This window comes from Pelodiscus sinensis, chromosome 3 (assembly GCF_052426305.1).
Source record: "Pelodiscus sinensis isolate ZL-2025 chromosome 3, ASM5242630v1, whole genome shotgun sequence".
NCBI lineage: Eukaryota > Metazoa > Chordata > Testudines > Trionychidae > Pelodiscus > Pelodiscus sinensis.
Window position 1 is genome coordinate 177,703,952 of NC_143054.1, and position 27,930 is coordinate 177,731,881.

The window sequence follows — 27,930 nt, forward strand, 5'->3', positions numbered from 1 at the left end:
GCCCTTTTCTGAACCCTTTCCAAAGCCAAAATATCTTTTTCGAGGTGAGGAGGCCACATCTGTACACAGTATTCAAGATGTGGGCATACCATAGTTTTATACAGGGGGAGTAAGGGTATGTCTACACTACCCCGCTAGTTCGAACTAGCGGGGGTAATGTAGTCATCCGCAGTTGCAAATGAAGCCCGGGATTTAAATTTCCCGGGCTTCATTTGCATGAAGCCGGCCGGTGCCATTTTTAAATGCCGGCTAGTTCGGACCCCGTGGTGTACAGCTAGTTCGGATTAGAAGCCTAATCCGAACTAGCTAGTCCGTGTAGCCACGCGGCACGGGGTCCGAACTAGCCGGCATTTAAAAATGGCGCCGGCCGGCTTCATGCAAATGAAGCCCGCGAAATTCAAATCCCGGGCTTCATTTGCAACTGCGGATGACTACATTACCCCTGCTAGTTCGAACTAGCGGGGTAGTGTAGACATACCCTAAGATATTCTGTGTCTTATTTTCTATCCCTTTCTTAATAATTCCTAACATCCTATTTGCCTTTTTGACCGCTGCTGCACACTGTGTGGAAGTTTTCAGAGAACTATCAACGATAACTCCAAGATCTCTTTCCTGATTTGTCGTAGCCAAATTAGCTGCCATCATACTGTATGTATAGGTGCGGTTATTTTTTCCAACGTGCATTACTTTACACTTATCCACATTAAATTTCATTTGCCATTTTGTTGCCCACTCAGTTTGGTGAGATCTTTTTGAAGTTCTTCACAGTCTGTTCCTGTCTTGACTATGTTGAACAGTTTAGTATCATCTGCAAACTTTTACTTTTCTCTTCTGTAGAATTTTCACATTGAGTCAAATTCTGTCAACCTTACTCAGGTTGACTAGAATTTTACTTCGCAGGTATTCCTATTGATTTCAGTGTGATTAGAAGGGGGGTGCAGTTTTATTTGGCATGAAGAAAGGTGACAAAACTTGGCACCTAAATTGTACAATTTATTTTACTTTATTTCCTTTCATGATATATATAAACTTCTAAAATGCTCTTTGTTCCATGTGACCTATTTTTTGTTAGAATCTGACTTCCAGCCTTTCATGATTTGCTCATGATCAGGCACAAGGTGACTTCTTTCAAAACACAAAATTCTATTCAATGAGAAAAAAAGAATGCTTAGCTGTAGCTGTTGTGACTAGGAATAGCAAGAGACGAATTCCTGCTTCTTTCATCCATTCATGATGAAAAAGAAGTTGAAGTGAAATCTTCATTTGTTCATCATCTGATATTCCACTCTGTGTCAAAAATTTCTATTCTGTCCTTATTTCATAGCAGCCCCATGGCTGGTAGTGCCTCACTCCACTCAACTGTTGATGTTGTCATAATGATCAGGCAGATTGTGAGCTAAAATTTCTGCTTTTTATGAAAAAAAAAAAAAGGGATCATTTTATTGGTAACTCATATTTCTCTTTGCCTATTTTATGTCTGTTGTTTCTTGTCCCACACTTGGCTTGTTAAATCTCTGGGACAGGAATGGTCTTCTGAATATGTGTTTATACAGTTCATATCATAACAAGGCTTTCACCCCTGACTGGGGCCCTGACATACCAGTGTTGCTGCAAATAAAAAATACTTAGATTTTATACAAAGTATTGTACTCTAGTTGTTATAAATTATGCTCATGTCACCACAGTTCCTTCCCCCCATTGTTTGAGGGGTGGGGCCCAGAGCTCCTGCTCTGCACAGGTGATCAGGTATTTTTCTCCACTCCAGTTCCACACCTAAGAAGCTCAGCTCTCCAGCTGGGTCTGGATAGCCCACTCTTCTGGGGTTGGAACAGAACAAAAGAAGAATTAATACAAGTGAATATTCCCCAAACAGGGTAAAGGCTATCTTCCTTCTGGGGCTGTTCAGCAGGCTGCAGCCCTAAGCAGAGTTCACAAGTAAATAGAGGGGACTGATCTCTTCCTGCATGCCAGGGAGAGTCAGCCTCAGGTTATTTTCCTTCCTTCCAGAAGGGGCCAGTGGGCAGTGGCCATTCTAGGATCTCCTGCCTTTAAGTGATCTCCTCTCCCGGCACTGGAGACTGAAAGTCAACACTCTCTCCATATGTGCCAGAGCCAAGTGCCTTTTAAGCTCTTTACTCTGTTTTTTGCATCTCTCCCAGCTGTGATGGGGCAGGACCAGCTGAGTCTCTCTGGCTTGCTAACTCTGTGTTGCCCAGAGTAGGGTGCACATCACACAGCTTTTGAGGGGGAAAATGTCCAGTTTATCCCAAACGGAGGAGCCTTGTGGTTTATGACAAAGGTAATTTCTGTTGGGGTCAGACTACTAAACTCCTTCTCAGTGGGGAAAGTAACTTACAATTACTGTCCTTTTGCAATGGGGGCGGCTGACAGCTCTTTAGATAGCTCCACTGCTGGCTTTTGCCACAGCTCAGCCAGCTGTGGCTGGAGCTGTGCACCAGGGTGCACCTGCTTACTTTCACCTCTGCTCCTTCCACTTGTGGGAGAGTTGGTGAGCCTTAACCACACATCTCCCCAGGCACAAGCTATTGCACAGAGCTGCTGGGCCCTAGTCCCTCTGCTGACCACTCGTCTATAGAAAAGCAAATACCCACAGGCTGCTCCTCTGCAGGCAGTTAAGGCAGTTCTCCGCCGCCATCCCAGCAGCCACACAAAGCTGGTGAGGATGCCTACTCACCACCCAAGAGGGAGATGCGCAAAACTGCGGCCCTCCTATCCGTGCCTAGGGCCCACACAGTAAACCCTCGATGCCAAAGCATCTCTCTGAAACCCAGTGTTGCAATGGCGCTGATTACATTACCGTTCATTGCCGGGTGACCTCCGCCCCTGCTAGGGATGCCAATGCACAGACTGTATCCCGGAGCAGCAGCAGCCCCACGCCTGCCCCTCCGCCTCCATGTCAGGCAGGTTGCAAAACGCGCTGTGCCCGGGTCTGCTCGCATCGCGGCCCAGGAGGAGCGGGAGGCCAGCGCCCAGCCGGCACTGGGGTGCGTGTCGCTCCGCCCGCCCGACCGCCGGGGCTCAAGCAGGGCGAGGGGCTTGCTTGGGTGCGGGGGGGGGGGGGGAGGACACGAGGGAGGAGGGCGCTTGCGTCCCCCTCCCTCTGCCGCCCGGGCGCGGGGCGGGGGTGCGCGCGCTCTCCCCGCCCCCTGGCTGCCGGCTCGGCGCAGCTGTCGCGGTGCAGGCGGGCTGGCTGCGGATTGCTCCAGTCCCCTCCCTTTCACTCCAGCCACTGCCCGGAGCTGCCAGCCCCGGCCACGGCTGCGGCATCTCCCCCTCAGCGCTGCGGAGCCTTGCGCGCGCCGGCACGGGAGCGGCACCCCGGCCCCGCGAGGTAGGGGGGTCTCGGTGCATGCGGACAGCAGGGCACAGGCTCGCTCCCCTCTCCGCCAGAGGAGGCGTCCTGCCCCTCCCCAGGGGCTGCAGGGGGCATGGCAAAGGCAGGGGGCTGACACCTCCCCACGGCAGGGGCGCAAGGAGGGGACCGCGCCCGGGCAGGGTGTGGGGGATTGCGGAGAAAGGGGGAGACGGCCTCGGATGCACCAGGGTGAGGCTCCCTTTGCGGGGGGGGGGGGGCAGCGAGCAGGGCTGCCAGGGAGATGGCGGTGTGGGTGCGGGCGGCGCGCCCCCAGCGCGGGCACAGCCTCCATCATTGTGTTGCAGCGGGATTATTGTGCCTGCTCCCGGGCACTGCTGCCGCTGCCGGGTTTCTACGTGGGCATGGGGAGGAACGGTCCAGCCGTGAATGGGGGTATCGACGTGGGGGGGGGGGCGAATGACAGCAGGAAGCTTAATCCCCCCCCTTCCCTTCGCTCCCCACCCCACCCCGAGCCTGGGAGCCTGCCATAGGTGGCTGCCTGTAGCGGTACACGGGATGCAAACAGGCGCGGCCGGGAGCCTCTCCCCCGCCCTTCTGTCGTTCTGGGCTGGGCGTTCAGCAGGCGTCCGGGCAGTTCCCCTCGCCCCTTTCCTCATCCAGGACCGCAACAGGTTTGTGCTGTAGGGCGGGGTGCGGATCTGCCAGGGTCCCCGCTGTCCGGTTAGCGGGAGGGGGCTGGATCGCGGCAATCGTGCTTTTCCCGTCGTGCAAAACCCAAACCGGACCCAGTCCGTGTATCTGTCAGCATTGGTCTGTCGTGTTTGCCCGGGTGCAGTAGTTCTCTTGGGGAAGCGTGTGCCCGTCATTCGTGCCTGTGTTTTCGTTACTGGGATGGCTCTCCCTGCCCTTATGCCCGAGGAGAAATGATGCAGCACAATGCAGTGATCTAGCAACCTTTAGTCGGGGTTTTCCGGCTATATTTTGTATGATTCCCTTGTCAAAACCCCACCCAACAGGAAATCGGGATTGTTTTTTTTTTCCGCTCGGAGACAAACGCAATCACGGCCCAACCATTCTACCCGCTTGCCTTTTATGTTGGTGGTTTGTGACTCCGATCCGTGTGTTGCGGCGGCGGTGCGGGTGGCAATTGTGCGTTCCGAGCGAGGTTTTATTTGTTTTTGTTTTTTGCTTGCTCTTGGTTTCTGTAATGAAGGGGGAGTTATGCGATTGCAGTTCTGCAGCTCTAATGCGGTCTGATGGAGTCCAGCCTGCGGCTGTAGAACATTAATCTGATACTACAAAAGTAGCAGCATTAGGGAGGGGTTAGAGGAAGAATGTTATTGTAAATGAGAGGAAACGGTGCGTATTTATATTGTAGCAGATAGGCACCTACTGTTCATGCACCCTTTAAACACAGACAGTATGTAAATCAGAGGGATATATTCAAAGTGGTTCTTATAAAGTGCCCTTTCATATTATGCGGGAATGCACATTAGACCACCTGGTATTTTTTTACCTTTTACTTGAAACGTATTCGTGTTATCATCACCATTAAATGTTTAAATTCTAATACTGTACTTTCCAAAAGTGGTGTAAAGATATTTTCTGCTCTTTGAAATGGATTGCACTTCAGTCTCCCTTTAAATGAAATCTACAGTCATTGGTCTGGATTTTTTTCCAATTTCATTAGTCTTCTTTCATATTATTACCAGGTGCTTTTTATATTTACAGAAGAAACATTTGTTTTATTTTTTATTGTTTTATTTGTTTTATTAAATTCCTGACTTTTTACATGATTAGCCATATAAAGTTACAACTAATTGGTTATAAGGCTTTGGATTAACTTTTTAAATAGGCTGACAGTTTTGTGGACCTGAAATGCAGATATTACTAAAGGAAACCCACAGCTGGAATGGCACAATACATGAACTTGAATCTATTGGGTCTTCCAGATCAACAGAGTAGTTTGATATCTACAGGCCTATTTTAACAAACAAACAAAAAAATCTGCAGGACTGCAGTGTCTCCGAAATATCCATCCATAGCAGTGGAAAGTGGCCTTTTAAAATTATTTTAAGTCACCTTGATTTTAAACATAGATTCTTTGATTTTGAAGCATATGAAACATTAATCTGTTACAAGACTTAATTTGAGTGCAAAAATGGAGTGAGCAATTGAATGTAGCATAAATTCCATTCTAGTCCTCTAGTTGTGAGGAAATTTGCATCCTTATATTAGGAAAAGTGGCAGGGGGAGTGGAAAAGAAAAGATATTTCTTTCTACATTATGTCTACACAGGATTCTGTGCTTTCACTGTGTGATTGTCCATAGACATAGATTTTGTATGATCAGTATCAAAACTAAAATTCTTGTAAATGGAAAATAAACTACTAAGATTTGAGATTTCTTCAAGCATTAAGTACAAGGGTTTGTTAATAGAGCTAGGTGACTAATTTTTTATTGTTTCTGGCCTGTGAGTGAAATCATGTTTTGCATTAAGACATCTTGGAGACACTATTCCCAATAGTCCTGAAGATGATCTAGGTAGCTGGTGTTTATTAAAGAAAAGTTGGTACTCAATCTGGTAGTAGACTAGTAGCACTTTTGCATTTTGTTGTAGAACAAGTTAAATGAAGTAAATTGCATATAGTAAAAAAGTAAACATAAAAGTAGTAGTTATGTGTCAAAGTATTGTAAAATTTTATTTCAGCTATAGTGTGGGATGACTCCAGCAACCTTTGACATTATTGTGCACCTGCTACCAAGAATGAATCAGACTTGCAGAGAAACATTCATGCTCACGCTGGTCATGGTGTACACAAACCAAAGCACTATTGCATGATCTGAATTAAGGCAGACCTAGCTTTAAATTGGGCATATATCCTCAAAAGAGATTTGGTGAAAGTCCTTTTTCCACATAAAGACTTCTTGAACTAAGTCTCCTTAGAGGGAGGCCCACAATGCTCATTAAAATCACATAGGCCTGGAGAATTATTTAATATGAGGTCAGTTTGATATGAGTAGGACCCTGCCAAATTCATGGTCCATTTTTATAAATTTCGCAGTGATGGCATTGTAAAAATCTTCAGTTTCACAGTTTCAGATAGTTAAATCTTAAGTGTCATGGTGTTGTAACAAAGTATGAATATGTATTTTAAAAAGACAACATATAAACATGTAAACCCCATAAGACTTAAAAAACCTTTCTCAAACTGGGGCTTGACCCAAAAGGGGGTCACAAGGCAATTGTGCAGGAGAAGGGGGGTCACGGTATTGCATAGTAGAGCTGGGTGCCCAGCTTTGAAGGCAACATCACAGACAGAAGCAGCACAGAAGTATAAGTGGCAATACTGTAACCACCCTGCAATAGCTGTGTGACCTCCTTTTGGGTTAAGACCCCCCATATTGAGAAATGCCATGTACTTTTGTATATATTTTACCCTAAAATATAGAATACTTTTATAGGATAGAGTAAAAGTATACAAAAGGCCAGATTTCACAGTCAGTGACACATTTTTCATGGCCATGAATTTGGTAAGGCTTTGGACAGGAGAAACTAACCTCCTGTGGGTGCCTCCTGTTGGTTGGATTTGATGCTGCAATCTTTTTTATCCTGGCATCCTCTACAGGTTGTCAGCATTGTTAGGCAGGTCTTCAGTGACTCAGTTCTCCAGCTAAGACACACAGTTGTTACGGCTGAATGAACAAATTCCAGATAGGGAAATTCCAACACAACTGTTTGTCCTCACCAGCCCAGTCTCTGAGCGCTTTACATCCTAACTTTCACTCAGGCATCTTAATATGCCTTGTCCCCTTTTCAGGGCTCCAGGCCCCTTACGTGGTGTCTGGTATGGATATTTGAGACCTCTTACTACTCTGAGTATCAATCCAGTGACTCTATAAACAGCAGCCACATGCCACTGCCTCCAATTTGTTGCTGCTACTCTCTGAGCCTTTTTCTGCATAGCCCCTTTTTCTTCACCCATCACCTTATGTCCAGTATGTGTAGCCCATTAAACCCTCAGGTCCCAGCCAGGAAGCGACTTAATAAGCCTCTGTAGCTCCTTTTATCTAAGTTTGCTGGGCTCCAATTGGCTGTATGTATGCAGCCTTTCTAGGCAGGCCTGGAGGGCATACCTTCGTTGCTTCTTTGCTGGAGCAGGCAGGGGTAGGACTTTCAGCAGGAGGCTTCAGACACCCTCAGTAATCTGCAAGTATCATGAATATACATGTGTGCAGTTTAACCTTGTATGATAGTATTATAAATAATTTGTGAGGAGCATGTGCTGTGGAGTTCAAATGAGGCCATTTATTTATTCAGATTTGTGGGGGCTGCAGACTAATGAAAAGCCTTTACAGTAGTTTATCAGTAGCCCAAACATCTTCCAAATTCAAGTCCCAGGCAGTCTCTGACCCCCATGCTCTCCATTACATAATTTTGGGAAAACCTTTACAAAAAGTCGTATTTTAGGCTCCGTTGAACCAAAACGAGGAGCCAGTTATGGAGCTGATGCATTGCCACAGACAGTGCCCTACCTCTGTCCCATTCCCATTTAAAGCAGATAACTGTACAATACATGAGAGCAGCACAGAAAACTACTGCAGTATTTCCTGTGGAGAAAGGCAACCTTTTGGGACCTGATCTCCACTCTGCAGTCAATGGGAGTTTTCCTTACAGTACCCATGACTCAAATGATCAGGGAACTATTACTTTGGTTTTTACTTTAACCTAAGCACCAACCTATGGCCTCCTCTTGTTCCTAAATAAGAAAGAGCTTTGCCTTTGAGGTAGATAGAAGCATTACTCAGATGAGTAGCTCTGTCTGTGCCCAGCTAGACTAGACTTCAAAGGTTGAACCAGGACTGTTTTTAGCCCACTGGTTTTAAAGTTTGACAGTCTGATGACATCTTGTTATTTTTTGTTGTGGGTTTACATCTTCACTTTAATAATTCTCTTGTGGTTAATTGTAATCCCTATGTAACAATCAACGGCTGCTCCATGAGGAGAGTGCTAGAGGATGGTATGTATATATTGTCTAAGGTTTCACAGGTAGAATGACTTTCTGCAGACATACTGTATCAAAAATGGCCTTATCCTGTGTCAATTTTGTTTCACACCTGGTTTTCATTTGTCAGACTTTATTATAACTCTTAAAATGATCTGCTGTCTTTTTCAAATAAAAATGAGTACTGTGTAGCAGCAGTTGCATCTGGACCCAACAAAGGTTTACTTTTCTTTAATGAAAAGTAGAGTTTAATATATTTCACACATGCAATGTTTTTGTAATGTATAGCTATATCTCATCTGATTTACATAATATTATTCTTGTTGCTGTTTAACCAAGTCTATGAATTTAAGCAATCTATTTTTTTAACATTTTTGTTAAGTTCTGGCTATTTTAAATTTATAGTTAACTGCTAGAACCAATTGCTCCCATTGAATCCCCACAAAAAAATGCATAGTTTTGCTTCAGAAAATTCTATGTACAATTAAGTTTCTAGCGAAAAATTTCAGGATTCTTTACCACAGCTTGAGAAAGGTGGATTTTTGATGTGTGTTTGTCTCACAGAGCATGATTTCTGAATGACTTTTAATATATGCTACATGAAAAAATATCCAGTCATATGTAATCTTTGCAGTCATGGTTGGGGTGTATGTTACTGGCCCAATAACAGATCAATGCTGAAATGTCACTTGGCCTGTGTTCTTGTTCCACCATTGACTGTTTTTCTCTGACCACTCCCCTTGTTAGTAATGTTTTTGTTGCACTAAAATCTTTTCAGATGTTTCTACTTGTAAGTACCTTTTTTAATTCCTTCCATAATTTTCTTATGTTCTTCACAAATTTATGTTCTGAAAAATGTAGGTCAACAAATGTTAATTCACACCTATCAGTGATCACAAATACACTAGTGTTTAATACCAGCTATGGCATTGAACTAGAAGAGATGTGCCATTAATCCACTATTCAGAAACACTTCCTGCACTTCAATCAATCTGTTTAGTAGATACATTTTCCAAATTAAGTGGATTTTCCATTTACTACACCCTTAATAGATTTTATTACATTCTGCTCTTTTCTCTGTAAAAACTACCACAGTGCAAGGTTTACCTGGTCAGATGCTGGAGCTACACACCTTTTTACACCAATTGAGTATCTAGGTTGTCATCCACAAAGCATAATCCCCATTTTTTCTGTGGAAGATATTAAGCTCTTGTAATGTGGGTTTTGCTCCTGGTTCTGCCTCACATAGCCCAAAGCTCTGGGCAAGAATGTTCTCTCTCATCTTTGTTTAGATAGTGGATCTTTTTTTTCAGTTGTAACAATATGAAATATAAAAGAGGAAATGCCAGTCCAAAAGAGGGTTTCTTCTTCATCCTCAGTAGGGAAAGAGATAGATACAGAAAAATTAGAAACATAAAAATGACTAGGGGCTGATTCAGCTGTCACATATGCCTGTTATAACATGATATAAGTCTATTAACTTCAATAGCACTAATAGGCTATATCTACACTAGGGGATAAATTTGAATTAAGATATGCAACTTCAGCTAAGTTAATTGCGTAACTGAAGTCGAAGTATCTTAACTCGAATTTTGGCGCTGTCCACACTGCAGGAGGTCGCAGAGAGCACACTCTCCCTTTGACTTCCCTTGCTGCTGGTAGAAACAGGACTGCTCGGCACCGACAGGAACGCCCCTCTCAGTTTGAATTAGCGTGTCTTCACTAGACCTACTAATTTGAACCCTGGAAGAGTGACTGCACCAGCTTTGATTTTCTCTGTGGTGTAGACATACCCATAGTGATTTGTGGTAAGTGGGTAAGAATGAGTTCCACTCAGGAATTGTCAGTCAGAGATCTGCTGGGTAATTAAACTAATTTATTTCATGTTTTGTGCTGTATATTCGTATTTTAAAGTAGGGATGTACAATCCTGATTAATCAGTTAATCTTTAATCGGTTAACCATTTAAATAGGAGCAGGCGGGGGCTGCTCTGGCAGACTGGCGCAACCTCTGCCCTCAGCAAATCACTTCGGCTGGGCCTGGACCGTCATGAACTGGGGCTGTTCAGACTGGGCTGGAGTGCCCCTACCCATGGCGTGCTGACCCAGGCCTGCTGTAGGTGGGACTGCTTTGGCCAGGCTGGAGTGCCCCTGCCTGCGGTGAGCCCCACCAGGCTGGCACAGCCCTCTGCCTGTGGCAATTAGGGTGGTTAACCATTCTCATCCCTATTTTAAAGTAATATAGGCAGTTCCGGAAGAACAGTTTTTGACCATGGTGAATCAGTGATGATCAAAAGTAGAACTACTTAATGGAATTTTTTTTGAAGTCACCATCTATCTCTTCATATGCAAGATAAACTAAATAAGAGACAGGTTAACATATTTGTTTAATCTTGATATGCAAAGTTCATAGATAACAGGGCTTTCTGTATGGCACTATTAAAAGTGTATGTGCATCATCTATTAGGTAAATCTGTATGTGCATCATCTGTTAGGTAGGAAGCAGCTGGAGTTCAAAAGATGTGCAGATCCTACATAGGAATAAGTCATAGTTTAAGACCTGATCTTGTAAAGTATTGAACATCTTCAATTCTCATTGACTTCAGTCCACACTTGCACTTGACAAAACAAGGGTGAGAGAACTTTCCATTTGTTTTCACATGGGCTTGAATGTACCACAGCACTTCATAGCACTTTTGTGCTCAGCATCTGGCAAGATTCACACCCCAAAAAATATTACTGTCCCTTGTCTTTGTGAGAGATATTTACCTGTACAGTGCACTCTGAAGAACAACACTTCAGGTTCTTCAAGAGAAAATGAACTATTGTCAAATGGTAAATTTAGACCCTTCTGAAACAAAGATGCTCACATTCTCTAGTGAGTTAATGTTACTGACATCTTTTGTATTCCTTGAGCTGTTCATAATTAGGATAGGAGCTTAATTGGTTTAATCACCACAGGAGTGAGACAGTGAGGTGGTTGTACTGCAGCGTGTTATGAATCACCAACTTTGGCGTTTGTTCCTTACTGTTATGTTGGTAAAGTGCAACCTTGTTGATGATGTTAGACCGAAATATGTCAGCTTCCTTCAACTCTGAACAAAAAAACCCTAGATTGACTAAATAAATCTAAAAGCTTAATTAGAATGGGGCTAATTTATGATAATTGTAACCATTACTGTACAGTAGACAATATAGTTTTTATAAAATTTGATTGAGTTTTTATTTTTTCCAGCTGTGAAATGTCATTTTGTTAGTGCAGAGCCACACACTGCAAATACTCCATTTAATTATAGCAAGAGAGTCTTTTATTTTTACATTAGAAGTCAAAGAGAGCTGTGGAGGCTCAACATCTCATCTTGAATATCAAGAAACTAATTTAGGTAATGTAGCTTTAGGTGCTTGATTTCAGGCATCCATGTTTGAAAATATTGTAATTTTCTGGTATAATAAAGTGGATGGTAAGATTCCTATTTAAAACAAAGAGTTTTGAGCATTTCACTGTATCTTCTTTTTGGAGTAAAATACAGGTTGGACTTCCCTGGTCTGGCACCACTGGGACCTCACTGGTCCCGAATGAGAGAATTTGCTGGACCAGGGGATGTCTCTTGCCACCAGCTTCTAAGCCCAGCAGGCATCCTCCCTCCCACTCCCTCTCCCCCCAACCTGGCTTCCTGGGCAGCAGAGGCTCTGGCTCCTGCTGCAGGGCTCCAGCCCAGCACTGACCTGTGCTGCCAGGGGACTCTGCCTGGCCCCGCGCTGCCACTAGACTTCAGCTTTGGTCTTGCGCTGCCTCCAGCTTGGCGGCCCCTGCTGGCCCGCCAGCCCTTAGACTCTTCTCTCTGGTCCAGGAGCATCCGTTGTCCTGCCGGAAGATGACTGTTGCTGGGCCAGAGAGTGCCAATTTTTGGGGGTACAACCTGTATTCTCATTGTCATTGTAAGTACATTTACAGAACCGTATTCTCAGATGGCTTGAATCTCACTATCTTCAGTGGAACAACACTGATTTATACAAGTTGAAAATCTGGCTGAGAGCCTATAACTTAATGTTAAAACTTTTGTTGGAATCTATTTTAATTACGGTCATCACCACTTGGACTTTTGGAGGAGCTTGTTCAAAATATTTTTCTCATTTGTAGGCTCAGATTGTACAAAGTGACCTCATGCGATTAAAGGGTGGGTCAGTTTATAATGTGGAAAAATCAGTCAATGTGTCTTAGAGATAAGTGGGGCTGAATCCCAACTAGAGTTGAACATTAAATACTGGAATGTGTTGGAGACCTGCCAGCAGATTGGAAGCAGGACTGTGTGACAAGTACTAATGTAATCACACTATACCTTAAAATAGTACCCTGGATAACAAAAGATTGGAAAACTTCTCACTTTACCTCATTTTAGCACAAATTCCTTCCTTAAAATGGATTAGAGATAATGAGTATATTATATTTTTTCTGATTTATGTTCTGTTTGTTCCTTAAACATACAGGTCCTCAAAAATCTTTAACCTAGGGCAAAATGGGATATCAGGAAAGAAGGAAAATAATTATAATTTTAACAATGGGGCACAAGTCCTTGATTAGGCAAGATTTTCCATTATCTACACTGATACCTGAATAAGGAGTGAATATGCATCTATATATTTGCCAGGAACTAGTGTAGGTTTCTCAAATTTGTCTTCATCTGTAGGAAAGAACTGAGGCAGATATTTTTACCATTGGCATGGTACTATGCATCATTGCTGGCCAGGATCGTGCCCACTAGAGATACACTTGTATAAAAATGGTATAATGAAATGGATAGTCAAATTCAGAAATTTCAGTGTGAGATTCACTGAACTTTCCATTTTTCCAGTCTTGTGGTCTTTCTAATTTTCTGAATGTATTAGATTAATTCATTTCCAGAAATTACATTATTTAAAAAGCTATTTGAGTCATGACTAATAAAACATTAGGTGGCATTTAGTTAAAGTAAATGATGGTAATGGATTATTTTCAGTGGGATACTTCATGGGTATGTTTAGACAAACAAAATAACATGAATTCTGGGTAAATGAAGCATGCGCTAAAGGAGGATTAAAAATAATTTGACCCAGACAGTTATTTAAATTACACCAATACAATAATATCAACTAGTTATTACTGAAAGCCTCAACTAGATTCTTAAATGTATTCAGTCACAGAAGAAAGGTGTTAAAACTAATGTGCATAGATAGTGTGGTTGTAGTGCATTGGTTTTTCTTTTTCTACTGTGCTTAAAAAAATGAATTGGCCAGATCTTCAGCTGGTATTAATCTGTATTGCTCCACTGAGGTCATTGAAACAATACTGATTTCACCAGCTAAGGATCTGGCTTGAAATTTTAAATTCTCTTGGTATAAAAAATGCAGATGACTTTATTTCGGATGCACACTGATCAATTAAATATTTAGCTGATACAAATTTTCTGAATTAGGAGAGATTTGTTAACTAAAGTGTCCATAAATCACTCATGTAGATGATAATACCCTCTGTATAGAGGTTTGAGTGACACAGTGCCTTCATCTTATTTGTGGTTTGAGTCTAAGATAAATAATCTTAATCCTGGAGTAAATCCTGTGTTGGATTATGATACTGAAGCATGTGACATAAAGATGAGCACTGATGTCTTTTAGAGAAGAAACAGATTCTCAAGATGCTTGCTTAGGTAATACTATATGATGACAGTGTAAAGAGCAATGTCAAACTAGGAGTTTAAATAGCTTTGACCACCATTTTCTTTTAAACAAGCAGATGAGACATGAAAATCTAGGGAGCTACTCACTAAAATGGAACTGACAGGTGAGGACCACATGGACATACCAGCAGTAGGAGGAGCAGTGTGTTGGTGCATGATAGGACAGCCATTTTAGAGATGTTTCTACAGCTGTTGTCAACTAGCTGCAAATAACGTGAATCACTTGGGATTGCTGTAGCTGGGATTGCTGCAAGAGTTCAAAGAGTCATAAAGTTCCTCAGATTCCTGGCATGGTACTGTGAATTTACATGTCACCTTAAGGGCAGTTTGCAAAATCACATGTTCACATTGTTACAGACCATCTTAAACAGTAGTTGATATAGTACAGCTGTTTTCATTTTTAACTTCTAGTTGTCATAAGCAATGGCAGCAGGCCAAGAAGCCATTGAAATGAAAGGATTTGGGACTGAAATTAGTTTTAGCCAGACTAGATTTTAGTGGCAGCTACTAGCACTTTTTTATAGTTAATGTTGTGCATATTTCTTTGTAAAACACCAGCTCTTTCTTTTGTAGAGGTTATAATTTGCCTATTAAATTACTCTGTGCTGTATTTTGGAATATTAGGTAATACAAATATGAAACAAATACTTTTGATTGTTTACAATATGTAGAAAAATGAATCTCAAAAAGTTTTTAAACTGTAACTCAAACATTTTGGGTTTAAAAAATTATTAGCATAAGGTCAACCTGTAAAAGACTAATGTATCAAATAACCAAGATATTAATTTTGGAAAGTGGCTGTTATAAAGTCTGCAAAACTTCTTAATTAGAAGAATGTTTACAAATTGTATTCTGAACATGTTATTATGGAATTAATGTGTTCAGGGTTATTCACCTGTCATCTAACTCCACTGAAATCATATATAGGTTTATGATTATTGCAGCTCATCAGTTCTATACATTTATAGAAATAATTTCTTCTTATCCCAATAAAAAACATTTTTGCAAATAAGGCAAAAGAAATAAAAACAGAATCAAGCTGTGATCTGGCAAATTACTTTGAATAACTATGGAGGATTGCAGGATTGGATTCTTAAATGTGAAGCTCTCTTCTGCTGCTTTGTGCCTCAGGATTGCGATGCCTATAAAACTGCCCACCATGTCACATGCTATTCTGAACTGTTTGTAACATCTAATCAAGAGTTCTCATATGTATTCATGCCAAATGCGTGTGCCCCTTGGTTGTGCTCTCACATTAAGCTCATGTCCTATGGTAAGATTCTGAAAGGTACCGAGCATCTTGTGCATGGGCAGTGGAGGAACAGCCGGCTTAGGGAGACAAGCCCGTACCTCTTCCACCCAAGGCCCTGGCCTTCTATGCCCACTGGAACCCATCCAGCCCCCACTGTAGCCTCTGATTCCCCCCACACCTTTAGTTACCCCCATGGTGGTTGCTGGCTGGCCAAACCAAATGTTAGTGTGCCTTCTCACTCTGGAATGCCAGGTTGCCAGGTATTGTAGCTGCTGGCCTCTACCCTACACTTCCAGGCTTTCTAGCTCTGGAACGCCAAGCGATCTCAGCCTTCCTGGCCCCAGAGCAACCAGTGTCTGGGTAGCCGTGCGATCCAACCTTCCTTATCCTGGAGCAACTGGTGACCAGGAAGCGCAGGCCATGCTGCAAGATCCAATCCCTGGCTGCCCCTTCACCTCCACCTGCTAGCCCCAGAGCCTGGACAAAAGCAGGCTGCTTCACACAGTAGGAAGGGGGAACCTGACCTGAGTCCAGAGTGTGGCCTGGGTCGCCCATGTCCTACCCTTGCCTTAATTATTTGCTGCCCATGATCTTGCATGTTGAAAGCTGCGGGCAATCAGCACCAGTTAGAAGATACTCATTATTTTGCAGGCTTGGACCCCCCCCCGAGAGCTCAGACTATATCTGGAGACACTGTAACTTCATTCTAGAAAATGCTACTGCTTATAATAATTAGCTACATTATTGTAACAAGTGGCCAATTTCCAACCCTGGTTAAGACTGCAGGATAAACAGATGTGCCAATCAGGTTCCTCCTGTCTACCCTCATTACTATAACAGGTGTGGACTGAGGGTGGAACTTGGTCTTGGCATTTATTAAGATAAATAACTCTTTTTGCTTCAGTGCAATGAGGCCTGTCTCTAAACCGTTACACCTGTGAATGGTCATGATTGATTTCAAGTGATATTACTCATATAAGGGACTGTAGTATCTGCCCCAGTAAAATTTATACTATTGCTTCAGCAAGTAGAAAACACATAAGACTTGAATGTCAAAACCAACTTTCGTTTTCCTAGCTGGACATATAGATTGGAGACTCGAACATTTGAGGTGACTGATTTAAGAGGGACACTCCCTAGCTTTTAGAGAATTATTTAAATCATGTTACTCTTCCACCCTTCCAAATTGTGGAGATGAGATGCATGTGTAACAATTCAGAGTAATGAAATTTATTATTTTAATTTTAATCACTCTGTTATTATGCTCTCTGCTTGCCAATCCATTTTCTTCGGGATTTACTCTAGCACTCCCACCTACTGAATTGCTTCACAGTTGCCCTCCAAAAAGAAAAATCAGTCTGTCCCTGAAATATTCCTTCCTTGTTCCCCCCAAATGTGGAATTAATCCACAGTTATCCAGGAGTGAGTCTCAGGTTGGGTGAGATTTAGTTCTGGGTTAGTGACAACCTTTGTAGACATCAAAATTGTTACAATTCTGAAATTTTATCTTATGACCCTGTGGGAGTAGAAGGAGGAGTTTGATATCATTTGGAAAGGAAGATAGATCTGAAATATTCTACTTTGAATTCATAACATTTTTATGCCCAGTAGAACTATATTATGTCATTTTTAATGACTTCTGCTGTAACTAGTATGATTGAGCTTATGGGGCCTGATCCTCCACCACTTAAATCAATTCTAGTGGGAGTGGGCTCATAGAAACCAAGATACTTGACATTCAGGGCAGAAGGATATGATGAATAGTTCCAGGAAAAAATGTTAAAACCCTAAAACAGTCCTGATTTTTTTGGGGGGGAGGGGAGGCTCGTATGTGACATCTACAGGTCATATGGGAGATATTTTATTTGAATGTGTTTGGGGTGGCATGCTAGCTGTAAAAGTAGCTTCCCAAATTCATATTGAGAACACCTTTATGTAACATCATTCCATCATTTATCCTGTTTGTGTACAATTATATATGAATGAGAGGAAGGGAGAGAGCATAACTGTTGTCTCTTGTATTTACTCTTTAGGAGATTTCAAATGTTTATTTAGTTTAATCTTTTACAACTTAAATCTTAAAACATCCCACTCTCTTTTGATGTGGCATTGGATTGGTAAATTGTTACATTAGTCTGACAGATAAGTTCTTTCTTGTGTATATTTTAATATTTCCTTTTGTCCCATTCAGTTTCCATAAAAGGAAAACTTCTGTAAGTTTTATATGGTAGAACTAAAAAGCAGTGAAATTGACATATTGTTTGACAATCATCTAATAAAGGCAGCTTGTTAGATGTATTTTTCTCCCCTCCTCTCCCCCGAAAATATTTGATTTAAATAAAGGGTCAACTCACCAGGGAATTTTATGGTTTGTAGTCTCATACCCGCCATATTTAAAAGTAGGACTTGGGAATACAGCCGCTCCCCAAGTTACAACCACCTCCACTTACGACCATCTGCACTTACGACCAAAGCGGTTGTAAATGCGGATCCGAGTTACGAATGGCGATCCGCGCTTACGAACAGCGCGGTCGCCATGTAACTCTATGGGATCCGAGTTACGAACACTTTGAGTTACGGACCAAGTGTTGGTTCGTAACTTGGGGAGCGGCGTAGTTCTTTTTAAATAATTGGTAGAAGTTCTTGAAAAATACATTAAAAAGAAGAATTTTTAAGTAGGCTTTAAATAAGAAACAAACAAAAACAGTTGTTTCATTATCAGATTTTACACTGGGCTATTCAGATTTGTTGATCACTGAATGATATTATATCTTGTACAAATTATTCATAAAACATTTAACATTTTTTCTCCAAATTGGCCTTAATGTATGGGAGTATACAACAGTACTTTATACATTGGTTTGTAGAATTACAAGTAGTTTCCCATTTTTGTAATGGTCATTGAGAGTGATAAATTCTTGTCCTCTTTTGTAAATTGTCCTTCTTGTTTTTGACTTTCATTAGCTGGTGCCTGGAAAATTCTGGTATTTCTTTTCAGCTGCACTGGAACTCTGTCAACGTTCAACCTGAAGGGCATCGTATACCTTTGGGAAATGGTGATTGGAAGATTAGAGCATGCTGAAACTGGAATGTCCACAGCTTTAGCACTATTCAGCTCTGATGTCTCCCAAAATAAGAGCCAGGAAAAAGCTGCACTATTTCTTTAAGACACTGCATACAAAACCAATTTTCCAGTCAGCAGTTATAATGTGTGTATGAAAAAAGGGCATTTAGAACTACTGGTACCTTCTAATGATAGGTGGTCCTTTTATTGTACAGCACGTAACAGCTGATGTTCTCAATATTATTTAGAAAACTATTCATTGCTCCCCTCTCAGATATGTAAAGATAAGTGAAATGGCTTGTCCTAGGTCACACAGTGTGTATTTGGTAGAGCTGAGATAACAACACAAAATGTTTGACTCTAGTCCTGTGCTCTGATTGCTAGATAGTGTTCTCTGAGTATAACTAATACTGCTCACCTTTTCATTAGTGAAAATGCTGATGTAGCAATTGTTTTCAAAGATTTGATCTTAGAAGTCAAAACCAAGTGGTCTAATCTTTTGAATAATACAAAAATATAAATGTTGACAATCTGTTATTGCTCTTAAGTGCTGCATTAGTGGAATAACTAAGGGTATGTCTACACTTGCACCCTAGTTTGGACTAGGGATGCAAATGCAGGCATTCGAAATTGCTAATGAAGCAGGGATTTAAATATCCTCCTCATTTTTGTGGAGTAACGTTAGTTTGAACCAAGGGGTTTGGTTCGAACTAACGCGTCCCGATGCTCACTTCCTGGTTCGAATCAGCTGTGATTCGAACTAGCGCACCAGCGAGATCTTGCTAATGAAGCACAGGATATTTAAATCCCCGCTTCATTAGCAATTTCGTATGCCTGCATTTGCATCCCTAGTCCAAACTAGGGTGCAAGTATAGACATACCCTGAGAAAACAGCAATTGAAAAGCTTCAGAGGGTTAGCCGAGTTACTCTGTAACTGGAAAAACTTAAACAACAATGCATAGTCTAGTAGTACCTTAAAAACTAACAAAACATGTAGATGGTATCATGAGCTTTCGTGGGCATGCTACGAAGCAGCATTTTGGGGTTACTGATGGTAGAAGGATGCAATAGCTTCTAAAAAAAAGACATGTTCATGATGTAGTGTTCATGTTTTGGAGATTAGCACTGAGCTACTTTGTGTGTTGATTGAAGAGAGAGTTTTGAAGGTATTATCGTTAGCTCTTAGCAAGCAAGAGATTCCACCTCACAGTTTGAAGAAAAGTTTCTGTTCATAGTAGTCTGCTGGAAATTAGGGATGTTAAAATGAGTGTAATTGGCTAACTGTGTAACCACTAAAAATTTCAACTGATACAGAGGCAACAGCGCAGGGTAGCAGTCAGCTCCATGGGAGATGGTGCATGCCCTCTGCATACTGGTTCCTGCCTTCCAGCCTGTGCTGCTGCCTCCATATCCGAGGCAGCAGTGTGGGGCGTCAGGCAGCTCCCTGGGAGTCAGTACACATGGGGAGCCAGCTTTTAAGATGGCTCCCAGTGAGTACCAGCTCCCACTTGCCGCCCCACTCTCAGAGAGCTGGCTGCTGTCCTGTGCTGCTGGCTTTGGTACAAAGGCAGCAGCATGGGGCAGCGCAGGGCAGCAGACAGCTCCCCGGGAGCTGTACTGGGAGCCGCATGTAATGGTTTGGGTAACCGATAAACTCATGATTATCGGTTACCTGTTTAAATGGCTAGACTCTTACATCCCTAGTGGAAGCGCAACTTTTCTTTGTGAGATACTGTAGGAAATGTAGTAGGTTTGATTTGCATGGTCAATGGTAAAGGTGGCTGAATTAATGTTAGCATTGTGCTTAGCAGTATATTGTTTAAAGCTGCAGCTTCCTATTAGAAAAAAAGTAAAATGCGATGGCTTATTCCTGAGTTTCTGGTTTCAGAACAGAGACTACAGGCCATCTGTAAGATGTCAGCTAAAAAAGGGAGACGGGCTTGTAACTTGAGAACTCTAGCAAGAATTATGCAGGGGAGAAGCAGATGAGTGGAATTTGTGTGCCTGCTGGCAGTTAGCTTTAACTGGGTTTTTTTTTTAATTTTTTTAAATTGTTTTTAAATTTATTAATGAATGTCCAGTGCTCCTAAGTGAGAGACCAGTAGGCCTGGGTAGAGATAGTCATGCTGTAAGATTCTGTCATCCACTTCTACTATAGCACCTCAATGCTGCTGACCTGTGATACTCAGCTATTCTAGTTATTGGCTCTGTTGGTAGTGTCTGACTGCTGCCTTTGCTTTCTTATGGCTTCGTAGGGGGCATCTATACAGCACCCTAAACTCGAAATAAGATACGCAATTTGTGCTGCACAAATTGTGTATCTTATTTCAACTGAATTTTATAATAGGCTATTTTGAAATTTGGCATGTCTACACAGCGCCAAATTTCAAAATAACACACTATTTTGAGACATCCCTTAACCCTCGTGGAATAAGGGTTACCAGGATGCCGAAATAGTGTGCCCTTTATTTCAAAAAATATTTTGAAATAAAGGGCAGCTTGTGTAGACGTGGAGTAGCATTTTTGAATGATACCTCTAATATCCCAAAATAGCTGTGCAGTGTAGATGCACCCTCAATGAGATTAGACTAAGTCTCCCAAACTCCATCCATGTGTATCCAAAATGGGATATAAAGTCTAGTCATTAAAGAAGAAGAGATGGTGCATCTCACCCACTCTGCCACATTGACTTCTCCTGGCTATCTCTCACTTCATTGCAATTCTGCAGATGGCTGTTGCCCATAGATTTATTTAGATTGGAAGTACATTGTTTGTTAATTTAAATTAATAATATGGTCTCTCTTCATGTTAGTCCCTTCACTGAAGGAGATCTGCTTTTTTCTAGATCTACCATGGGTACTCTGGTACCTTTCAGGTCCTGAATGTGACATGAAATATTGTGCTATAGGAGGTGCCAAATAGCAGTATCGAGGTGTTCAGTGTCACAGCAACTAGTCTAGACGACTCCTTGCCACATCTCAACATCTGTATATTGAAGTCAACATACTTACTTTGGCATGTTGTTATGGACAGCTCAGTGAGGGGCTGCTGTCCTGTCAACATCAGCTACTCTTATCATCCTGGTGGAGTACCCGTGTCAATGGGAGAGCATTCACAAATTGATTACGGCTGGTGGATTGATCGCTGTAGTGTCAATTCCTGGCATAGTGGAGAGAAGCCCTGATTCATAGCTCGTTACTTGAATCCTTCAGCTGGGGCTTAGGTGACTTGTGGTGTCAGAGGGGGCAGGATTAAACGATGACTGTAGTTTTCGGTAGATTGTTACAAGGGAAGGGTGTCCATCACACTGTAGAGAGAGGGTAGGTAAAGGGACCTCTGGGAAAAGGAGGACTGATACAGAGAAGTTGGGTCAGGCATTTTCTGAAACATTGTTCAAATGATATTTGTCATGTGCTGCACTAATGTGGCTCTTCTGGGAAAGTCACCTCATGTAGGGATTGAAAGTGCCACAAGCAGTGCAGGAGATGATGCATCTTTTTGAGCTGCTTTGACCCAGCATGTGTGTAGATGAGTAGCACACAACAACTATGGTACATTTTCATAGTGCCTTTCATCTGAGGATTGCAGAGCACCTTACAATGGTCAGTGCTATCCTAGCTTTTATAGATGAAAACTGAGGTACAAAGAATAAGTGACTCACCCATCACCAAATAGCAGCAGTCAGTGGCAGAGCTAGAAGTTGAACTGAGGTTGAAGAAAAGAAAGACATGGGCAAAGACGAGAAGAGGTGAATGCTGGGGAAAGAGAGGCTGGAGGAGATTAAAAATAAAATAAACAAAGAGAGATCACAGAGAAAGTAATACACAAAAACAATCCATCTTTCCCCCAAACAGGGTTGGATAAAGGAAGAGTCCTGGTTTGCATTGTAGTGTTTTGTGCAGATGGAGCTCTGCCCGCCCCCTCCACCTGCTTGCTTCACTCACTCAGTAGCAGAGTGGAAGGTGCAGGCCACGTAGTTTGTTGCTGCTCTGAGGAGTGCTAGGAAAAGGTGGGCAAGGATGAGGGAGGGGTGGAGTGAGGAGAGGCAGGACCGGTGCCCCCCTTTCCCTGCCACATGTCACCACTATGTCCCTCCACTTTCAAAGCTCCAGGAAGTATTTGCAGGGGGAGGGGGACAGGCTGTTGTGCTGCTTTGGCATTCCTCAGTAGAGAGAGCTCACAGGCCTACTCATGATGCTGCTCCTAGCAGCTCAGGAGGCTGTGGGAGAACACTGAGAGAATCTCAAGATGCTCAGGGATCAGCTCTGTCTTCCCACAACACTGCAATGTAGGATACATACCCACAGTGCACTGCTCACATGTCGATGCTGGTGCCCCCAGTGTGGATATGATCTGTTGACATAGGCTACAACTAGACAATGGGGCTATTTCGAGATAACGCAAGTATTCCAAAATAGCAATCCCGTATCTTTTTTTTAATTAATGGAGATTGCCTGTCTCCTAGAGCTGGAAGGGACCTTGAAAGGTCATTGAGGCTAGTCCCCTGCCTTCACAGCAGGACCAAGTACCATCCCTGATGAATTTTTGCCCCAAATGGCCTCCAGAAGGACCAAACTCACAACCCTGGGTTTAGCAAGCCAATGCTCAAACCACTGAGCTAGCCCTCCCCCCAAATCTTTAAATGCACCCATTATGTTGAAACATATTTGGAAATAATGGGTGTGCTATTCCACCATCCCTGTAATCCTCGTTCCACGAGGGTTAAGGATTGTTGGAATAGAACTTTATTTTGAAGTTTGCCAAACTTTGAAATAAGCTATTTTGAAATAACCTCGAAATAAGTTACACAATTTGCTTAAGTATCAGAGGGGTAGCCGTGTTAGTCTGAATCTGCAAAAGTGACGAGGAGTCCTGTGGCACCTTATAGACTAACAGATTTATTGGAGCATAAGTTTTTGTGGGCAAAGACTCACTTCGTCTTAGCTTATTGCTAATTAGCTTATTGCTAATTTGCTTCTTTGCTTATTGCAAATTGCGTAGCTTATTTTGAGGTAAGGGTGCTATGTACACGCACCCATAGAGAGCAAGTGTGAAAACCCTCTGGCGATTTTTGTTTTGTCAACTTTTGGGTGTTGACATAAGTTTTGTCAACAAAATTTGGTAGTGTAGACATACAGAGTAGCAGGCAATGGAGCACTCCACTGATTGCTATTGGGAGACCACCTGTTGGGGTGGATGTAAATTGGCTGGGCAGCTGCACTTGGGGAAAAGCTAAAGAACTTGTAAAATTTGAATGTAAATGCGGAGTTCTGCCTGCTCAGCCAGCGTGCTATGGGATCGAGCAATCCAAACAAAATGTGGATTGATTTTTAAAATGTTTTTGCATATTAGCTAAAGGCAAAATTAATAATAAAAATGCAATTTCTGGAAAAGATTTCTCTAAACTTGCTGTGGATAAATATGTACTAGAAATAAGAATTTCATCTGAGTTAAAATAGAGAAAATAAAGTCATACAAACAAAAATAGCCCATTTGTATTTCATGAAAGAAAAAATAATTTGCTTTCCCTGTGGTTCAAAGGAGTCGAGCAAACCTTAAGAGATGTCAGTGAAAAGAAGGAGGAAACCACTGAATGCACAAATTTAATCTGTAGTGGAGGTCAGAAAGGCTTTCATTAAATGCTTTGCAGCCAAAATTATTTGTCATCTGCTGCTCAAGGAAATCTATTTTCCCCTCTGATTATGTTGGGCCAAGGGAATGAGGGTGTTTTACTTATCAAAAGTGAAAACTAATCCTTTTTTCTATCTTGTTCTCAAGTTTGACTTTTGCGGGTGAAGTTAAGACTAGCAATTTTTTGTTTACCAGCTTAGTTTTAAAAACAAAAAATAGCATTCCGTTTGAAGTCAGATTAGTGTTCAGCTTAGCTGACTTGCTTAGTTAGCTGTACTCTACTTAAAAAGTAGAAAAGAAAGGAGAGAATTTCTTAGCATTTCCTCCCTTCCCCAGTTATTTGCTAACTGTGAAGAGCACATCCACATTTCAGGGAACTGTAGTATTAATAATACCCAGCCCTGCCTCTCTGAAACCACTTCACCAAGGTCAGTAAGCATTATTATCTCCATTCTGAATATGGTAATACTAAGGCTAGGGATATAAATTAAGCATGGTAATACTTAGCAGTAACTCATTTACCAGCACAGGTGACTGTTGCTCTAGTCTGGCTGGACCCACCGCACTGTGCCATGAGCGGGGTGGGGGAGGGGGGGAGCTGTTCCATTGGCCCCCACCCACATTGAGACACAGTGGGCTGGTTAACTGATTAAACATGTAATTTAGCCAGTTAACATTTTTAACAGGATTTTATATCCCTCGCTGTGGCACAGAGACGAAGTGATCTGCCAGGGCTGCAGAGTGAGTTGGTAGAAGAGCTCCAGACCTGGTGTCCTGACCACTGAGCATGTGGACTGTCACACTGGAGTTGGGTATCCTGTCTTTCATGTTACCAATAACAATGGGGAACTTACTTCTGTATTAGCCTACTTTGGGGAGGGAAGTACTTAAAGCAATAGCTAATTGGTTGTTAAGTAAAGTTGATTGTGTAGCTGGAATAAAAATCAATATTTCATTGCTAATACATCATGCTGAACAAAGGCTCAGTCCTGAAAACCATTTGTAGCACTTACACACAGCCCATCCACATTTATTTATATTGATTACGCTTGGTGATTGTTTGATCTATCAATTGCAAAATTAGCAACTTTTAAAACAGCTCAACATTTTTCTTTTAATGAATGAAATCCCTCCTTGTATTTCAATAATATATGGAAAGCATTAATGTTCCTGACACTGCAGTACTTACCCAGGCAAAACTCTCAATGGGTTATGATAACAGGATTGGATCCCCAAAGAGGTTTTTTTGGTATTTTTATCTTTCTTATATGGTTGATCTTATATTTACCAAGAAGAAAGAAGATGGTTGAACAGGCTTGCCTCTGGATAGTACAGGATTGTGGCTTATTCATCTTTATGAATATTTGATGAAAATGTCAAGTTTAATCAGTGATGCCTTCAGATGACACATCCCATGTGAATAACAGCTGTACCACTATCTTCCTTCATTTGACATATACAGCATTTTCTTTTGTCTGTCTGGCTCATCTGAGCATTATGTTTTAGAGGGTTGGGGTTGGCGCCTCTGATGTGAAAAAAACTGGGACATCCAGAATGATCCGGAAACCCATAAAAATGGGCAGTTAGCAGTGTATATGGAACACCTTTACAGATTTCTTGAGATCGATTCTTCGAAAAAAGGACAGCTGACAATTTGTGTTGACACCTTTACAGATTTCTTAGGACAGTTACATCAAATAAAATATGATCCTGGGAAAACTGGACAATTGGCAACCCTATATGAATATGCCTGAGAAGGTTTTGGAGAGAGAAAATATCAACAGGAACATGTACAATATTTTAATAGTTTTATTCAGTTTTACTTTCATAACTGAATGTTACTTTGCATGCTATCTGGTCAGAAATGGTTTTGTATATATGCAGTGACAATCATTAACATGTCATCAATTACTCAAGTAACCACAGTAGCATATGAATACAGGCAGTCCCCGGGTTACATACAAGATGGGGACTATAGGTTTGTTCTTAAGTTGAATTTGTACGTAACTCGGAACTGGCTCCAGATTCAGCCGCTGCTGCTGAAACTGACCAGGGGCTGATTACAGAAAGCCCGAGGCAGAGTTGCTCTGCCCCCGGTTTCCTGGAATCAGCCACTGATCAGTTTCAACAGCGGCTGAATCTGGAGCCTGGGACAGAACAGCTGGGGCGCTGCCGGGTACGTCCCTCCAGGACCAACCCGGCAGCACCCCAGCTGCTCTACCCCAGGCGTCCACAACAAAGCCTGGTCTGCGGGGGGGGGGGCGCACTAGCTGCGCCCCAGCAGACCAGGGACACCCACAGCAAAGCCTCTGCGGCTTTGCTCCGGCACTCCCCCAGCAGACTAGGGACACCCGGAGCAGCTTTTCTCGCCCCAGAGGACGCGGTGGCGGGACCACTGCGCGTCTGGGTGGTCCCGCCGCCCGCGAGTTCCGGGGCGAGAAAAGCCCCATTCGTAAGTGCAGATCCGACATAAGTCGGATCCGCGTAACTCGGGGACTGTCTGTACTGCAGGTTTTTTGTTTTTTGTTTTCATTTCTAAGAACAAGAAAAAAGTGAATTTTCTTTTGAAGGAAACTGGGAGGTAGGCTAAGCTCCAGATTTATGTCTTTTTCCAGGGCCAACACATAGGTTCCCTGCTCAGTGCTTCTTCAGACAGCTCTCTGGCTGAAGTCAGTGAGAGAGATGCTTGAGGAAGACTGAAAGCCACATTGGCCCTTAGGTAGGGAAACCTGCACAAGGGCCAGGAAAACCCATGTTTTAGCTCATAACAGAGGCAGAAGACTGTCACTCAGGCAATGTCTCCACTGCGGAGCTTTTCCAGGATACTGGCGGTATCTGGAAAAGCTGTGCCATGTCCAAAGTATGCTTCTGCTTTTTCGGAACAGTTTCTGAAAAAGTGGACGCATTCTTTCGGCATCCCTGTATTCCTCATTTTATGAGGAATAAGGGATGTTCCGAAAGAGGAGGTTTTTCTGACATTTGGCCCTGTGTAGAGGGCCAAATGCCGGAAAAGCCTCTTCTGGACATAGCTTCAGAGGGCAGGATATTGCCTGGTTTGGCCAGGAGATAGGAGGATATAAGCAGTTTTCGCCTGCCTCTTGACTACTTCATGGAAGAGAAAGGATAGTCAGAGTCCCAGGGCTTAGGAACCACAGAGACTTTTTCCCTGCTAGTGCCTGGCGGTAGGGGCTAAGGATGTGAAAGGTTAACTGATAAGCAACACCCTTAATTGGTGATGCTTACTGGTTCTGGTTAACCAGTGGGGCTGGAGCAACTCTCCACCCGCCATAGGCAGTGGGCTGCTCCAGCGCTGTGAGGACCACCATGAACATGGTCTACTCCAGGTGTCCAGAGCAGCCCCTGTCTTCAGCAAGCGCAGGAGCATCCATGGCAGTCTCAGGAGGACTGCAGACAGGGGCTCCATTGGAGCAGCTGTTGCTTGTGGTGGTGGGCTGCTTCAGCCCAGCTGCAATGGAGGAGGAAGGTGGCCCCAGCCACGGGAAGTAAACTTCATATTTAACCGGCTTACCAATTATATGGGATTTTAGTGGCACCAAGTGGCATCACAGAGGAGGTAGTCTGTGATCATCCCCCCAGTATCTGGTGAAGCTGGCCAGGTACATCAAGGGGAGTGGGATGCACTGAGGTCCTCCCCTTTGCATTAGGGAGCAGAGTCACAGTCCTTCCCAGAGCTCCCTGCGTAGGGCTGTGGCTCAATTCTAGTCTGGCCCAGAGTAAGCAGGGGTGAGACCATCCAGACCCCTGTATCCTGTGAGCCATAGAGAAAATTTACTAATCTTGAGCCATCTGTGGAAGCTGGATATTTACTCGTATACTCAATGCCAGTGAGTTACTCCTTGGGCCCGACTCCCTCGCCCCTCTCCCTTCTCCCTGAGCTGTTACACAGAGGCCTCGCTCCTGTTCAA

At 42.8% G+C, this 27,930-nt stretch overlaps 1 protein-coding gene and 1 long non-coding RNA gene across 5 annotated transcripts in view; one reads left to right on the top strand and one right to left on the bottom strand.

The window, feature by feature from the left end:
* Positions 1 to 1,422: 1,422 nt before the first annotated feature.
* LOC149525193 (uncharacterized) lies at positions 1,423 to 3,144 on the bottom strand. The gene is made up of 2 exons (XR_016349272.1): positions 2,819 to 3,144; positions 1,423 to 1,817 (listed from the first exon to the last, which is right to left on the bottom strand). It is a non-coding gene; the product is annotated as an uncharacterized LOC149525193 (long non-coding RNA).
* Positions 3,145 to 3,204: 60 nt separating this feature from the next.
* SPTBN1 (spectrin beta, non-erythrocytic 1) overlaps positions 3,205 to 27,930 on the top strand; it is a 211,532-nt gene continuing 186,806 nt past the window's right edge. Inside the window, exon 1 of one of the 4 annotated variants that reach the window (XM_075925482.2) lies at positions 3,205 to 3,352. The gene's annotated coding sequence lies outside the window, so the exon portion shown is untranslated. Of the gene's footprint in view, positions 3,353 to 3,542; positions 3,566 to 3,870; positions 4,009 to 4,463; positions 4,487 to 27,930 lie in introns of those variants that run through there. The other 3 variants (XM_075925484.2, XM_006122116.4, XM_075925483.2) reach the window with 3 other exon arrangements.